This window comes from Neolamprologus brichardi, chromosome 3 (genome assembly GCF_056152115.1).
Source record: "Neolamprologus brichardi isolate AB-2024 chromosome 3, ASM5615211v1, whole genome shotgun sequence".
NCBI classification, from domain to species: Eukaryota; Metazoa; Chordata; class Actinopteri; order Cichliformes; family Cichlidae; genus Neolamprologus; species Neolamprologus brichardi.
In genome coordinates, this window is record NC_142106.1 from 49,651,567 (window position 1) to 49,667,581 (window position 16,015).

A 16,015-nucleotide genomic window follows, 5' to 3' on the forward strand; every position below is an offset into this window, starting at 1 on the left:
TGTACATGCATGTGAACTGATGTGTGCTTGTGTGGTGATTTGAAGTTACGGTGCCTTGAAAAATTATTCATAGTTCTTGAACTTTTACACATTTTGTCACCTTACAACCACAAACAAAATGTGTTTTTTATTGACCTTTTCTATGATAGATTAACACAAAGTAGCACATAATTGTGAAGTGGTATGAAAATAATACATGGTTGTCAAAATTCTAAGCAAATAAATTTGGAAAAGTGTGGCATGCATTTCTATTCAAACCCCTGCTCTTCATAGAGCCACCTTTTGCTACAGTTACACCTGCAAGTCTTTTGGAGTATGTCTCTACCAGCTTTGCACATCTAGAGACTGAAATATTTGCCCATTCTTCATTGTAAAACAGCTCAAGCTCAGACAGATTGGACAGAAAGCGTGTCTGAACAGCAATGTTCAACTCTTGCCGCAGATGCTTAATGGGATTTAGGTCTGAACTTTGACTGACCCTTCTAACACATGGATATTCTTTGATCTAAAGCATTCCATTGAAGCTCTAACTGTATATTTAGGGTCATTGTCTTCCTGGAAGGTAAATCTACATCCCAAGCTCAAGTCCTTTGCAGCCTCCAACAGGTTTTCTTCCAGAATTCCCATCTATTTAGCTCCATCCATCTTCCCATCATCTCTGACCAGTTTCTCTGTCCCTGTAGAAGGAAAACATCCCCACAGCATGATGTTGCCACCACCATGTTTCACAGTGGGGATGGTACATTCAGGGTGATGAGCAGTGTTATTTTTCTGCCACATGTAGCGCTTTTCATATAGGCCAAAAAGTTTAACTTTGGTCTCGTCTGATCAGAGTACCTTCTTCCACATGTTTGCTGTGTCCCCTACATGGTTCCTGGCAAACTGCAGATGGAACTTTTTATGACTTTCGGTCAACATTGGCTTTCTTCTTGCCACTCTTCCATGTAAGCCAGATTTGTGGAGTACACAACTTACAGTTGTCCTGTGGACAGATTCTCCCACCTGAGCTGTGGAATTCTGCAGCTCCTCCAGACTGACCATGTGCCTCTTGGAAGCTTCTCTGACCAGTGCTCTTCTTGCTCAGTCTGTCAGTTTAGGTGGAGGTTTAGGTCATATCTTGGTAGGTTTGCAGTTGTAGGAAACCTTTTCTATTTTTGGATGATGGATTGAACAGTGCTCCTTGAGATGTTCAAAGCTCAGGATATTTTTTTATAACCTATCCCTGCTTTAAACTTATCTACAACTTTATCACTGACCTGCCTGGTGAGTTCCTTGGTTTTCATGAAGCTGTTTGTTCATTAATGTTCTTTAACAAACTACTGAGGCCGTCACAGAGCAGTTGTATTTATAATGAGACTAAATTACACACAGGTAAACTTGTCTAATTTGGTTGACTTCTAAAGGCAATTGATATCACTGGATTTTGTTTAGGGGTATCAGAGTACAGGGAACTGAATGCTAATCAACGTGACACTTTTCAGATTTTATTTGCTTGATATTCTGAAAACCATATATCATTTTGTCTGTGAAGGTTCTCAGTCATCCAGGTCATCGTAGTCAAAGGAGCTTGCAGAGAAAAGCGTCTGGACTTCTTTAAGTTACTTGAAGATGTTTCACCTCTCATCCGAGAAGCTTCTTCAGTTCTAAGGTCAAATGGTGGGGAGTCCCAGATTTCCCAGACTTGGCTCAGGCAATTAGAGCATCATCAGGGGGTCCTTTTGTCCCTCTGTGGGGGGATACTCCCACTAGGTTTAAATCTGGGACTCCCCACCATTTGACCTTAGAACTGAAGAAGCTACTCGGATGAGAGGTGAAACATCTTCAAGTAACTTAAAGAAGTCCAGATGCTTTTCTTTGCAAGCTCCTTTGACATGTATAATTTTCATACCACTTTACAGTAATGTGGTAACTTGTGTTGGTCTGTCACAGAAGATCTAAGAAAAATTCCTTTTACGTTTGTTGTTGTAAAGTGACAAAATGTGTGAAAGTTTTTCAAGGTACTGTAGGTCAACATTCTTCTTCTTCTAAGGTAGAGCAGCCTGGGCAGAGTATTGAAAATTTACAGGGATTGAAACTTTACTGATAAATGTGACAACCTATATATGTGATGTCATTACGGGATAATGACATCACATATATTTAGAATCTTACCACCAGTTTGATCCTTTGATCCTTAAATCCATAAATAGGGGTGAAAAGTGACGACTTGTAGTCCATTAATTGCAGCAATTATGCTTGCAGAATTGAAACATTCGCCAGAGAAGTATTTTGAAACATCTGGATCCTTTTCTGAGAAGCTGTTTAAAGATTCCAATTACAGATTCCACTTTTTTTTTCCTTCTTATGTTGTTCATTAACGGAAACAGTGCCACCCCATCACAAGGGCTGGCAAGGCTTTCGGAGCCTGGGGAGCGGACACCTGTATAAAGGGTGGCCAGGAGGCCCTGTCCGGGTTTTTTCTTCTTTCTTTCACACGCCTGGTGGGCGGTGCCACCCGATCACAAGGGCTGGCAAGGCTTTTGGAGCCTGGGGAGCGGACACCCGCACAAAGGGTGGCCAGGCGGCCCGGTCCGGGCTTTTTCTTCTTTGTTTCAGACGCCTGGTGGGCGGTGCCACCCGATCACAAGGGCTGGTAAGGCTTTCGGAGCCTGGGGAGCGGACACCCGCACAAAGGGTGGCCAGGCGGCCCGGTCCGGGTTTTTTCTTCTTTCTTTCACACGCCTGGTGGGCGGTGCCACCCGATCACAAGGGCTGGCAAGGCTTTCGGAGCCTGGGGAGCGGACACCCGCACAAAGGGTGGCCAGGCGGCCCGGTCCGGGTTTTTTCTTCTTTGTTTCACACACCTGGTGGGCGGTGCCAACCTATCACAAAGGCTGGCAAGGCTTTCGGAGCCTGGGGAGCGGACACCCGCACAAAGGGTGGCCAGGCGGCCCGGTCCGGGCTTTTTCTTCTTTCTTTCACACGCCTGGTGGGCGGTGCCACCCGATCACAAGGGCTGGCAAGGCTTTCGGAGCCTGGGGAGCGGACACCCGCACAAAGGGTGGCCAGGCGGCCCGGTCCGGGTTTTTTCTTCTTTCTTTCACACGCCAGGTGGGCGGTGCCACCCGATCACAAGGGCTGGCAAGGCTTTCGGAGCCTGGGGAGCGGACACCCGCACAAAGGGTGGCCAGGCGGCCCGGTCCGGGCTTTTTCTTCTTTCTTTCACACGCCTGGTGGGCGGTGCCACCCGATCACAAGGGCTGGCAAGGCTTTCGGAGCCTGGGGAGCGGACACCCGCACAAAGGGTGGCCAGGCGGCCCGGTCCGGGTTTTTTCTTCTTTCTTTCACACGCCTGGTGGGCGGTGCCACCCGATCACAAGGGCTGGCAAGGCTTTCGGAGCCTGGGGAGCGGACACCCGCACAAAGGGTGGCCAGGCGGCCCGGTCCGGGTTTTTTCTTCTTTGTTTCAGACGCCTGGTGGGCGGTGCCACCCGATCACTAGGGCTGGCAAGGCTTTCGGAGCCTGGGGAGCGGACACCCGCACAAAGGGTGGCCAGGCGGCCCGGTCCGGGTTTTTTCTTCTTTCTTTCACACGCCTGGTGGGCGGTGCCACCCGATCACAAGGGCTGGCAAGGCTTTCGGAGCCTGGGGAGCGGACACCCGCACAAAGGGTGGCCAGGCGGCCCGGTCCGGGTTTTTTCTTCTTTCTTTCACACGCCTGGTGGGCGGTGCCGCCCGATCACAAGGGCTGGCAAGGCTTTCGGAGCCTGGGGGCCGGACACCCGCACAAAGGGTGGCCAGGCGGCCCGTTCCGGGTTTTTTCTTCTTTCTTTCAGACGCCTGGTGGGCGGTGCCGCCCGATCACAAGGGCTGGCAAGGATTTCGGAGCCTGGGGAGCGGACACCCGCACAAAGGGTGGCCAGGCGGCCCGGTCCGGGTTTTTTCTTGTTTCTTTCACACGCCTGGTGGGCGGTGCCACCCGATCACAAGGGCTGGCAAGGCTTTCGGAGCCTGGGGAGCGGACACCCGCACAAAGGGTGGCCAGGCGGCCCGGTCCGGGTTTTTTCTTCTTTGTTTCAGACGCCTGGTGGGCGGTGCCACCCGATCACAAGGGCTGGCAAGGCTTTCGGAGCCTGGGGAGCGGACACCCGCACAAAGGGTGGCCAGGTGGCCCGGTCCGGGTTTTTTCTTCTTTGTTTCAGACGCCTGGTGGGCGGTGCCACCCGATCACAAGGGCTGGCAAGGCTTTCGGAGCCTGGGGAGCGGACACCCGCACAAAGGGTGGCCAGACGGCCCGGTCCGGGTTTTTTCTTCTTTCTTTCACACGCCTGGTGGGCGGTGCCACCCGATCACAAGGGCTGGCAAGGCTTTCGGAGCCTGGGGAGCGGACACCCGCACAAAGGGTGGCCAGGCGGCCGGTCCGGGTTTTTTCTTCTTTCTTTCAAACGCCTGTTGGGCGATGCCGCCCGATCACAAGGGCTGGCAAGGCTTTCGGAGCCTGGGGGCCAGACACCCGCACAAAGGGTGGCCAGGCGGCCCGGTCCGGGTTTTCTCTTCTTTGTTTCAGACGCCTGGTGGGCGGTGCCACCCGATCACAAGGGCTGACAAGGCTTTCGGAGCCTGGGGAGCGGACACCCGCACAAAGGGTGGCCAGGCGGCCCGGTCCGGGTTTTTTCTTCTTTGTTTCAGACGCCTGGTGGGCGGTGCCACCCGATCACTAGGGCTGGCAAGGCTTTCGGAGCCTGGGGAGCGGACACCCGCACAAAGGGTGGCCAGGCGGCCCAGTCCAGGTTTTTTCTTCTTTCTTTCACACGCCTGGTGGGCGGTGCCACCCGATCACAAGGGCTGGCAAGGCTTTCGGAGCCTGGGGAGCGGACACCCGCACAAAGGGTGGCCAGGCGGCCCGGTCCGGGTTTTTTCTTCTTTCTTTCACACGCCTGGTGGGCGGTGCCGCCCGATCACAAGGGCTGGCAAGGCTTTCGGAGCCTGGGGGCCGGACACCCGCACAAAGGGTGGCCAGGCGGCCCGGTCCGGGTTTTTTCTTTGTTGTTTCAGACGCCTGGTGGGCGGTGCCACCCGATCACAAGGGCTGGCAAGGCTTTCGGAGCCTGGGGAGCGGACACCCGCACAAAGGGTGGCCAGGCGGCCCGGTCTGGGTTTTTTCTTTTTTGTTTCAGACGCCTGGTGGGCGGTGCCACCCGATCACAAGGGCTGGCAAGGCTTTCGAAGCCTGGGGAGCGGACACCCGCACAAAGGGTGGCCAGGCGGCCCGGTCCGGGCTTTTTCTTCTTTCTTTCACACGCCTGGTGGGCGGTGCCACCCGATCACAAGGGCTGGCAAGGCTTTCGGAGCCTGGGGAGCAGACACCCGCACAAAGGGTGGCCAGGCGGCCCGGTCCGGGTTTTTTCTTCTTTGTTTCAGACGCCTGGTGGGCGGTGCCACCCGATCACAAGGGCTGGCAAGGCTTTCGGAGCCTGGGGAGCGGACACCCGCACAAAGGGTGGCCAGGCGGCCCGGTCCGGGTTTTTTCTTCTTTGTTTCAGACGCCTGGTGGGCGGTGCCACCCGATCACAAGGGCTGGCAAGGCTTTCGGAGCCTGGGGAGCGGACACCCGCACAAAGGGTGGCCAGGCGGCTCGGTCCGGGTTTTTTCTTCTTTCTTTCAAACGCCTGTTGGGCGGTGCCGCCCGATCACAAGGGCTGGCAAGGCTTTCGGAGCCTGGGGAGCGGACACCCGCACAAAGGGTGGCCAGGCGGCCAGTTCCGGGTTTTTTCTTCTTTCTTTCACACGCCTGGTGGGCGGTGCCACCCGATCACAAGGGCTGGCAAGGCTTTCGGAGCCTGGGGAGCGGACACCCGCACAAAGGGTGGCCAGGCGGCCCGGTCTGGGTTTTTTCTTCTCTCTTTCAGACGCCTGGTGGGCGGTGCCACCCGATCACAAGGGCTGGCAAGGCTTTCGGAGCCGGGGTAGAGAACACCCGCACAAAGGGTGGCCAGGCGGCCCGGTCCGGGTTTTTTCTTCTTTCTTTCACACGCCTGGTGGGCGGTGCCACCCGATCACAAGGGCTGGCAAGGCTTTCGGAGCCTGGGGAGCGGACACCCGCACAAAGGGTGGCCAGGCGGCCCGGTCCGGGTTTTTTCTTCTTTCTTTCACACGCCTGGTGGGCGGTGCCACCCGATCACAAGGGCTGGCAAGGCTTTCGGAGCCTGGGGAGCGGACACCCGCACAAAGGGTGGCCAGGCGGCCCGGTCCGGGCTTTTTCTTCTTTCTTTCACACGCCTGGTGGGCGGTGCCACCCGATCACAAGGGCTGGCAAGGCTTTCGGAGCCTGGGGAGCGGACACCCGCACAAAGGGTGGCCAGGCGGCCCGGTCCGGGTTTTTTCTTCTTTCTTTCACACGCCTGGTGGGCGGTGCCACCCGATCACAAGGGCTGGCAAGGCTTTCGGAGCCTGGAGAGCGGACACCCGCACAAACGGACGCATCTGAGGGCCGCATTTCGATCAGCCTTTGAATTGGGACAGCCTTCGGCGTGCCGCTGTGACGTAATCGGCCTTAAAATGCACCCTTTAAGGCTGCAGACCCTGAATTGGGATACAGCCTTCAAGACATGTTTAGGAGCTAATTTAGCCATTTTAATCACCTGTGTTGGATCAAGGACACATCTAAAACCTGCAGGACACCGGCTCTCGAGGCCTGGAGTTTCCCACCCCTGCTTTATATGATTTCTTCTGCACAGTTTTTATTTTTTAAACTGCATACAACATGAACATGACAACACCCAGAAAGAAAGCAAAAGCCAGTGCTTAACTCAATTAACAAATTCCTCTCACACGGCCAGCTTAAAGAGCTCAGTGAAACAGGCGTATGCTAAGAAGTAAAGAGCAAACTGATATTTCCATTCAGAACTGCTAGCTCATTTAAAAGTGGGGACCAATCCTGTGAACATTTCGGTTAAACGATGGGCGGCGAAGACAGAACGCAAGATGCCAAAGATGAAGAAGGTGATGAGAGGAAGTGAGAAAAAGGAAGAGTGGTGGGTTAAGAAAGGAAACCAAAATAGTGAATTATAATTCTGAAATCTGTCAAAGCTCTGCTTGTTATGTTAACTTCACAATCTTTCTGCTGTGTAAATGCAAGACACACACATGACACAGACTCTCACACACCGTGCTCTGGGTTTCATGTTTATTACTTTTCAATGTACAATGTAAATTTCCCAGGCATTGCTCCAGCAGCGTGCCAGCTGCTCACAATATTGCTCCTTTTTGGTCCCGACACCTCTCCAGCTTCTCCTGGTGCTGCCCCTTCAACCATCCACGTCACCTCTCCCTCTGCAGCTGAGCCACAACACACACCTCCCTGCCACACTGCCAAACCTCGACAGTGACTCCAAAAGTGGCACGAAGGGATGAACAACCACTCTTCTATAAAATATTCCCTCATTTGGTGTTTTGGACATGATGACGGACAGTGCTGGGTAAGATCTGAGATCCATGAAAGCCATAAAACACAACAGATCAGTAAATCCTGCAGTAATGTCCTATGGTCTGTCATCTTGAGTGAGACCAGTCCCAGAACCTTAACAACCTCAACCACTTGTAGCAGATGGCTGCCCCTCCCTCAGGTTTCATCCTGTTACAGTTTTTTCTGATGGCTTTAACCCTAACTGTGATTCTTATAGCACAATTCCTAAAACTATTAATACTTATAGCAAAACCACTCACTGAGTTTGCAAAACTAAAAGCACAAACACTTCTTTGCACTCAGTTTGCAATGTTGTAACACACACTTTGCAAGTATGTAGGCACAATTCAGTGCACAACACTCTTTTTGCAGAACTTTAAACACAACTCACTGCTTACACTCAATTACCAAGTTTCCAACACACTCCTAGCGAAATTATACACATGTATGGCTATCATTAACACTATTTTGCCAACTGTCTGGCACACTTTCACATGTGAAAACTGTTTTAGATAATTAGTCCACTTTGCAATCAGCCTAAGCACTATAAACAGGCCACAGGTAAGCTGTCTATGTGGAGTACAATGGAAGGAGCAGTAAGAGTGAGAAGAGTGAGAATCAGAGGAGGCTGAGGGAGAGGACGTGGAGGTGAAGAAGTTGGAGGAAGAGGACGTGGAGGTGAAGAAGCAAGAGGGTTAGAGGAAGTTAGAGGAAGAGGACAAGGAGGAGCAAGAGGAGGACGAGGAAGGGAAGGAGGAAGGGTAAGAAGAGTAAGAAATAGAATTACTGATGACATCAGCTCTACATTAGTGGACCATGTAATCAACCATGGAATGACCCTGAGGGAAGCTGGCCAACGGGTTCAGCCTAACTTGAGCTGCTACACTGTAGCAGGCATCATAAGGATGCCCGCAACAGAATCCGAATGAAACAAATCTACAGAGTATCTTTTGAAAGAAACAGTGAACGTGTAAAACAGCTGTGATATGACTATGTGCAGGTAAGCTATAGTATCATTGGTACTGAATTTGGAAGTGCATACTGTAGTGCCGTGCATGTGCCTGCTGTGCTGAATTTGTTTTGTCTTGTCTAGAGAGTGATGGAGCTAGAGGCAGATGCCATGGGTCATGAGCAGATTTTTGTGGATGAGGCTGGTTTCCACCTCACAAAGACAAGGAGACGTGGCAGGAACATTATTGGACACCGTGCCATAATCAATGTCCCAGGACAATGTGGTGGTAACATAACTATGTGTGTTGTTCACCATCATGCAACCCTGGGCCCATATAACACTGCATACATTATTACATTCCTGGACACCTTTGACATGCTCACCAATGTTCAGAGACCAGAGCAGACCAGATACGTCATCATATGGGACAATGTTAGTTTCCATAGATCTGCTTCGGTCCGCAACTGGTTTACAGATCACCCACTCTTCACTGTACTCAACCTCCCCCCATACTCTCCATTCTTGAACCCAATTGAAGAGTTCTTCTCTACCTGGCGCTGGAAGGTCTATGACTGTCATCCCCATCAACACATAGCCCTTTTACAGGCAATGGAGGAGGCATGTGGGGATATTGACCAGACATCATGTCGGGCCTGGATACGCCATTCCAGGAGATATTTTCCCCGGTGCCTTGGACTCGAGGACATTGCATTTGATGTTGACGAAATTTTGTGGCCGGACCCAGAGAGACGACACGATGTAGACTGATTTCTTTTTTTTCCTCAGTGAAATTACTGTTTTGTTTGGACTTGGGAATAAACACTTGTGTTTGTTTTGATGTGTGTAAATAAACACCAGTACTTGAAGTTTGGATCCCTCCATGTTTACAGACCTATGACAAAAGTATGAGCTCAAACTGACATAGCCTACTTTGTGCACAGAGAAAGCAAAAGCCAGATGTGTTTTTTATTCATACCATCAGTGTGCAGTTGGTGCATTGTGTGCTTATTAATATGATGGCTTGTGTGTTAACTGTTGGATACGAAAATACCATTTTTACAAAGGTGTGGAGAGTTAAGCAAGGGTTATTCGCTTTTGCAAGAAAACTACAATGTTTTGCTGATTGGGTGAAGAGTTTTCTTATTTGTGTGTAGAGTTTTGCAAAAATAGCCAATAGTTACAAAAAATGTGCTTACAGTTTTTTCTGACTGCTTAAGCACATTTTTTGTAACTATTGGCTATTTTTGCAAAACTCTACACACAAATAAGAAAACCTGTCACCCAATTATCAAAACATTGTAGTTCTCTTGCAAAAGCGAACACAGCTAGATTAACTCTTCACACCTTCGTAAAAATGGTGTTTTTGTATCAAACAGTACACACAAGCCATCATCTACTAAGCACACAATGCGCTAACTGCACACTGATGGTATGAATAAAAAACACATCTGGCTTTTGCTTTCTCTGTGCACAAGGTAGGCTATGTCAGTTAACTTCAAGTACTATTATTCACACACATCAAAACAAACATAAGTGTTTATTTCCAAGTATAGGATTATTTGCAATCGCCATATTGACTATATGGGTTTCTTGTTCTGCAGTGAACATGCTTCCTCTGCCCCCAGCATCTGGTCGTCTAGCAATTCTGTAAAGTAACAATTTCAGTATTTTTACATCTATGGTATTGTTGTGCTACAAATCTTAGTGCAAAGTGACTGTACTAACTGATTCTCATTTCAAAATGTCCTTATGATGCTTGCTACAGAGTAGTGGCTCGAGTTAGGCTGAACCCGTTGGCCAGCTTCCCTCAGGGTCATTCCACGGTTGATTACATGGTCCACTATTGTAGCTCTGATGTCATCAGCAATTCTATTTCTTACTCTTCTTACCCTTCCTCTCCCCCCTCCTCGTCCTCCTCTCCCCCCTTCTCATCCTCCTCTTGCTCCTCCTTGTCCTTGTCGTCCTCTTCATCCTACTTCTTCACCTCCACGTCCTCTTCCTCGGCCTCCTCTACTTCTCACTCTTCCTGCTCCCTCCATTGTACTCCACACACAGAGCTTACCTGTATTATAGTGCTTAGGCTGATTGCAAAGTGAACTAATTATCTAAAAAAGTTTTCACAAGTGAAAGTGTGCCAGACAGTTGGCAAAATAGTGTTAATGATAGCCATACATGTGTATAATTTTGCTAGGAGTGTGTTGGAAATTTGGTAATTGAGTGTAAGCAGTGAGTTGTGCCTACAGTTTTGCAAAGTGTGTGTTACAAAATTGCAAACTGAGTGCAAAGCAGTGTTTGTGCTTTTAGATTTGCAAACTCAGTGAGTGGTTTTGCTATAAGTATTAATAGTTTTAGGAATTGTGCTATAAGAATCACAGTTAGGGTTTAAGCATTCAGAAAAAACTGTAAGCTATCAGAAAAAACTGTAAATCCCATCGAGGAGTTCTTCTCTGCCTGGTGCTGGAAAGTGTACGACCGTCATCCTCATCAACAGGTAGCCCTTTTACAGGCAATGGAGGAGGCATGTGGAGATATTGACCAGGCATCATGTCAGGCCTGGATACGGCATTCAAGGAGATATTTTCCCCAGTGCCTTGGACTGGAGGATATCGCATGCGATGTGGACGAAATTTTGTGGCCGGACCCAGAAAGACGACATGATGTAGGCTGATTGTCTTTTTTTTTCCTTTTTTTTGTGAAATTCCTATTTTGTGTTCTGACTTTGTCTTGGTTTTGATGAGTGTGAATAAAGACCAATACTTGAAGTTTGGATCCTTGTATGTTTACATGACACTATGACAAAAGTGTGACCTCAAATTGACATCTGTACACAGAGAAAGAAAAAGCCAGATGTGTTTTGTATTCATACCATCAGTGTGCAGTTGGCGCATTGTGTGCTTAGTAGATGATGGCTTGTGTGTACTGTTTGATACGAAATCACCATTTTTACGAAGGTGTGAAGAGTTAATCTAGCTGTGTTCGCTTTTGCAAGAGAACTACAATGTTTTGATAATTGGGTGACAGGTTTTCTTATTTGTGTGTAGAGTTTTGCAAAAATAGCCAATAGTTACAAAAAATGTGCTTAAGCAATCAGAAAAAACTGTAAATCCCATCGAGGAGTTCTTCTCTGCCTGGCGCTGGAAAGTGTACGACCGTCATCCTCATCAACAGGTAGCCCTTTTACAGGCAATGGAGGAGGCATGTGGAGATATTGACCAGGCATCATGTCAGGCCTGGATACGGCATTCAAGGAGATATTTTCCCCAGTGCCTTGGACTGGAGGATATCGCATGCGATGTGGACGAAATTTTGTGGCCGGACCCAGAAAGACGACATTATGTAGGCTGATTGTCTTTTTTTTTCCTTTTTTTTGTGTAATTCCTATTTTGTGTTCTGACTTTGTCTTGGTTTTGATGAGTGTGAATAAAGACCAATACTTGAAGTTTGGATCCTTGTATGTTTACATGACACTATGACAAAAGTGTGACCTCAAATTGACATCTGTACACAGAGAAAGAAAAAGCCAGATGTGTTTTGTATCATCAGTGTGCAGTTGGCGCATTGTGTGCTTAGTAGATGATGGCTTGTGTGTACTGTTTGATACGAAATCACCATTTTTACGAAGGTGTGAAGAGTTAATCTAGCTGTGTTCGCTTTTGCAAGAGAACTACAATGTTTTGATAATTGGGTGACAGGTTTTCTTATTTGTGTGTAGAGTTTTGCAAAAATAGCCAATAGTTACAAAAAATGTGCTTAAGAAATCAGAAAAAACTGTAAAAGACCCAAAGCAGCTGCCCATTAATAAGGGCACATTAACGACATTGCTTTTGGCTGTTTTCACCAATGTCTTGTTCTGCTGGCTGAGGCCACCTACAACACACAAGGGCCAGTGCTGCTGGCCGAGGATAACTACACCACACCAGGCCCTGTGCTGGTTCCTGAGGCCATCTTCAAAAATCCAGGGCCTGTGCTGCTGGATAAATGCTAAACTGAGTCTTTGGGTTAGGGTATTAGGCAAGCATGCAGGTAGGGTTATAGGATTGTGTTCGTAACTTCAGGTACTAGCCACCTCATCGCTTGATTCCATAAATTGACACATTGTGCTGTGGGCAGCAGCCTACGGCCATACCACCCTGAGCACGCCTGACCTCGTCTGATCTCGTAAGCTAAGCAGGGCTTGGCTTGGTTAGTACTTGGATGGGAGACTGCCTGGGAATATCTGGTGCTGTAAGCCTTTCATTTTCATGTCATTTAACTGCTTTTGATCCAGAGAAGGGGTGTATTAAAAGACCCAAAGCAGCTGCCCATTAATAAGGGCACATTAACGACATTGCTTTTGGCTGTTTTCACCAATGTCTTGTTCTGCTGGCTGAGGCCACCTACAACACACAAGGGCCAGTGCTGCTGGCCGAGGATAACTACACCACACCAGACCCTGTGCTGGTTCCTGAGGCCATCTTCAAAAATCCAGGGCCTGTGCTGCTGGATAAATGCTAAACTGAGTCTTTGGGTTAGGGTATTAGGCAAGCATGCAGGTAGGGTTATAGGATTGTGTTCGTAACTTCAGGTACTGGCCACCTCATCGCTTGATTCCATAAATTGACACATTGTGCTGTGGGCAGCAGCCTACGGCCATACCACCCTGAGCACGCCTGACCTCGTCTGATCTCGGAAGCTAAGCAGGGCTTGGCTTGGTTAGTACTTGGATGGGAGACTGCCTGGGAATATCTGGTGCTGTAAGCCTTTCATGTCATTGAACTGCTTTTGATCCAGAGAAGGGGTGTATTAAAAGACCCAAAGCAGCTGCCCATTAATAAGGGCACATTAACGACATTGCTTTTGGCTGTTTTCACCAATGTCTTGTTCTGCTGGCTGAGGCCACCTACAATACACCAGGGCCAGTGCTGCTGGCCGAGGATAACTACACCACACCAGGCCCTGTGCTGGTTCCTGAGGCCATCTTCAAAAATCCAGGGCCTGTGCTGCTGGATAAATGCTAAACTGAGGCTGTGTCCCATTTCAGGGTCTGCACGCTTGAAGTACGCGCACTACGCATACTACGTACGGTGCGTACTATAAGTACGAGAAGTGCGGAAGTGAGAGGCTTGTGAAATGGGACGGTATATGCTTCGTCGCGCTGTTCAGGTTGCCTAGCAACCATGATACTAACCGCGAGAAACGTTACATACAGCTTTGTTTGACAGAAATGAAGGAGAAAAAATGTTTTGTTGGTCATTCATTTTTGTCATGACATCACTTTGATTAGTTGAGTATTTGAGGCTGAGACCACAGGACTGTAAAACATGATTCAAGGGCTTCATTTCTGTACTGAACAGTCATTTAAGATTAGCTAGTAAATAATAATTAGTTAATGTTGTTCATGAGACTAAAGTCATCTCACTATGGTAATGTAAATATAATATGGCCAATATTATAGTATTGTCAGATTATTATGATGTGTGTATATATATATATATATATATATATATATATATATATATATATATATATGTATATATATATATATATATGTGTATATATATATATATATATATATATATATATATATATATATATATATATATATATATACATATACATATATATATATATATATATATATATATCACTGGCTTTCAGCTTGTTGTGTTTGTGGATATATGACTGACTTTAATTATCCATAAAATCATCAGATTCTCTGTAAGATTAAGGTCGACTATATGTATATTTAGAAGTAGAGGCTTTAAAACCAAGTTAATGCTGAAAGTACAAACATCACTAGTGTCACGTAACTTTGCCGACATGTGGCCAACAGCAAAGTTTTAATGTTCTTCATTATTAAACATTCGCACATGAATAAGTGACGTCATATTCAGTACTTACTTTTGACAGTTCACTTTTCGGCCGCTCCCTTCTGCCGTATTTTGCGGCAAAATTATCCACACCCACCGCCGCGCTATGAATTGTGGGATATATGGGACCACGAAGCATGCACCGGACCACGCTTGATATTTGGGGAAATCGACGGCGCATTTGGAGTATGCATTTCAAGTACACTTCGAATTGGGACAGCCGTCGTCGCGTGGCAGTGACGTAACCGCACTTAAAATGCGTACTTCAAGCGTGCAGACCCTGAAATGGGACATAGCGTGAGTCTTTGGGTTAGGGTATTAGGCAAGCATGCAGGTAGGGTTATAGCATTATGTTCGCAACTTCAGGTACTGGCCACCTCATCGCTTGATTCCATAAATTGACACATTGTGCTGTGGGCAGCAGCTTACGGCCATACCACCCTGAGCACGCCTGACCTCGTCTGATCTCGGAAGCTAAGCAGGGCTGGGCTTGGTTAGTACTTGGATGGGAGACTGCCTGGGAATACCTGGTGCTGTAAGCCTTTCATTTTCATGTCATTGAACTGCTTTTGATCCAGAGAAGGGGTGTATTAAAAGACCCAAAGCAGCTGCCCATAAATGAGGGCACATTAACGACATTGCTTTTGGCTGTTTTCACCAATGTCTTGTTGTGCTGTATGAGGCTACCTACATAACACCAGGGCCTGTGGCTCTGGCTTAGGCCATCTACACTACACGAGGGCCTGAGTTGCCGGCTGAGGCCACCTACACCACATCAGGGCATGTTTCTCTGGCTGAGGCCACCTACACCACACAAGGGCCAGTGCTGCTGGCTGAGGCTAACTACACCACACCAGGCCCTGTGCTGGTGGCTGAGGCCATCTTCAAAAATCCAGGGCCTGTGCTGCTGGATAAATGCTAAACTGAGTCTTTGGGTTAGGGTATTAGGCAAGCATGCAGGTAGGGTTATAGGATTGTGTTCGTAACTTCAGGTACTGACCACCTCATCACTTGATTCCATAAATTGACAAATTGTGCTGAGGCCAGCAGCTTACGGCCATACCACCCTGAGCACGCCGGACCTCATCTGATCTCGGAAGCTAAGCAGGGCTGGGCTTGGTTAGTTCTTGGATGGGAGACTGCCTGGGAATACCTGGTGCTGTAAGCCTTTCATGTCCTTGAACTGCTTTTGATCCAGAGAAGGGGTGTATTAAAATCTACACCACAGCAGGCCCTGAGAAGTGGAACGAAAATCATACATGATTCCAAACATTTTTTACAAATAAATAACTGCAAATTCGGGTGTGCGTAATTATTCAGCCCCCTTTGGTCTGAGTGCAGCCAGTTGCCCATAGAAATTGCCTGATGACTGCTAATGACTAAATAGAGTGCACCTGTGTTTAATCTAATGTCAGTACAAATACAGCTGCTCTGTGACAGCTTCAGAGTTTGTCTAAGAGAATATTGGGAGCAACAATACCATGAAGTCCAAAGAACACACCAGACAGGTCAGGGTTAAAGTTATTGAGACATTTAAAGCAGGCTTAGGCTACAAAAAAGATTTCCCAAGCCTTGAACATCCCACGGAGCACTGTTCAAGCGATCATTCAGAAATGGAAGGAGTATGGTAGTGGTGGGCAGGTGAAGCTTCCTGAAGCACTGAAGCTTTTAATCCAATTGTTTCACCCCAGCGCAAAGTGTCTTGAAGCTTCATTTGCTCTAGTAGGACATTTACTGGATGTAAAAATATTAGTTGGCATGAATTTGAAG

At 48.0% G+C, this 16,015-nt stretch overlaps 1 non-coding gene and 3 pseudogenes across 1 annotated transcript; all 4 read left to right on the forward strand.

Moving 5' to 3' along the window:
• The first annotated feature begins 12,508 nt into the window (after positions 1-12,508).
• Positions 12,509-12,627, forward strand: LOC148105723 (5S ribosomal RNA; annotated as a pseudogene).
• Positions 12,628-13,017: 390 nt separating this feature from the next.
• LOC148105724 (5S ribosomal RNA) lies at positions 13,018-13,136 on the forward strand (annotated as a pseudogene).
• Positions 13,137-14,668: 1,532 nt separating this feature from the next.
• LOC148105725 (5S ribosomal RNA) lies at positions 14,669-14,787 on the forward strand. The gene has a single exon (XR_015718908.1). It is a non-coding gene; the product is annotated as a 5S ribosomal RNA (ribosomal RNA).
• A 507-nt stretch (positions 14,788-15,294) lies between these two features.
• Positions 15,295-15,413, forward strand: LOC148105726 (5S ribosomal RNA; annotated as a pseudogene).
• Positions 15,414-16,015: the final 602 nt, after the last annotated feature.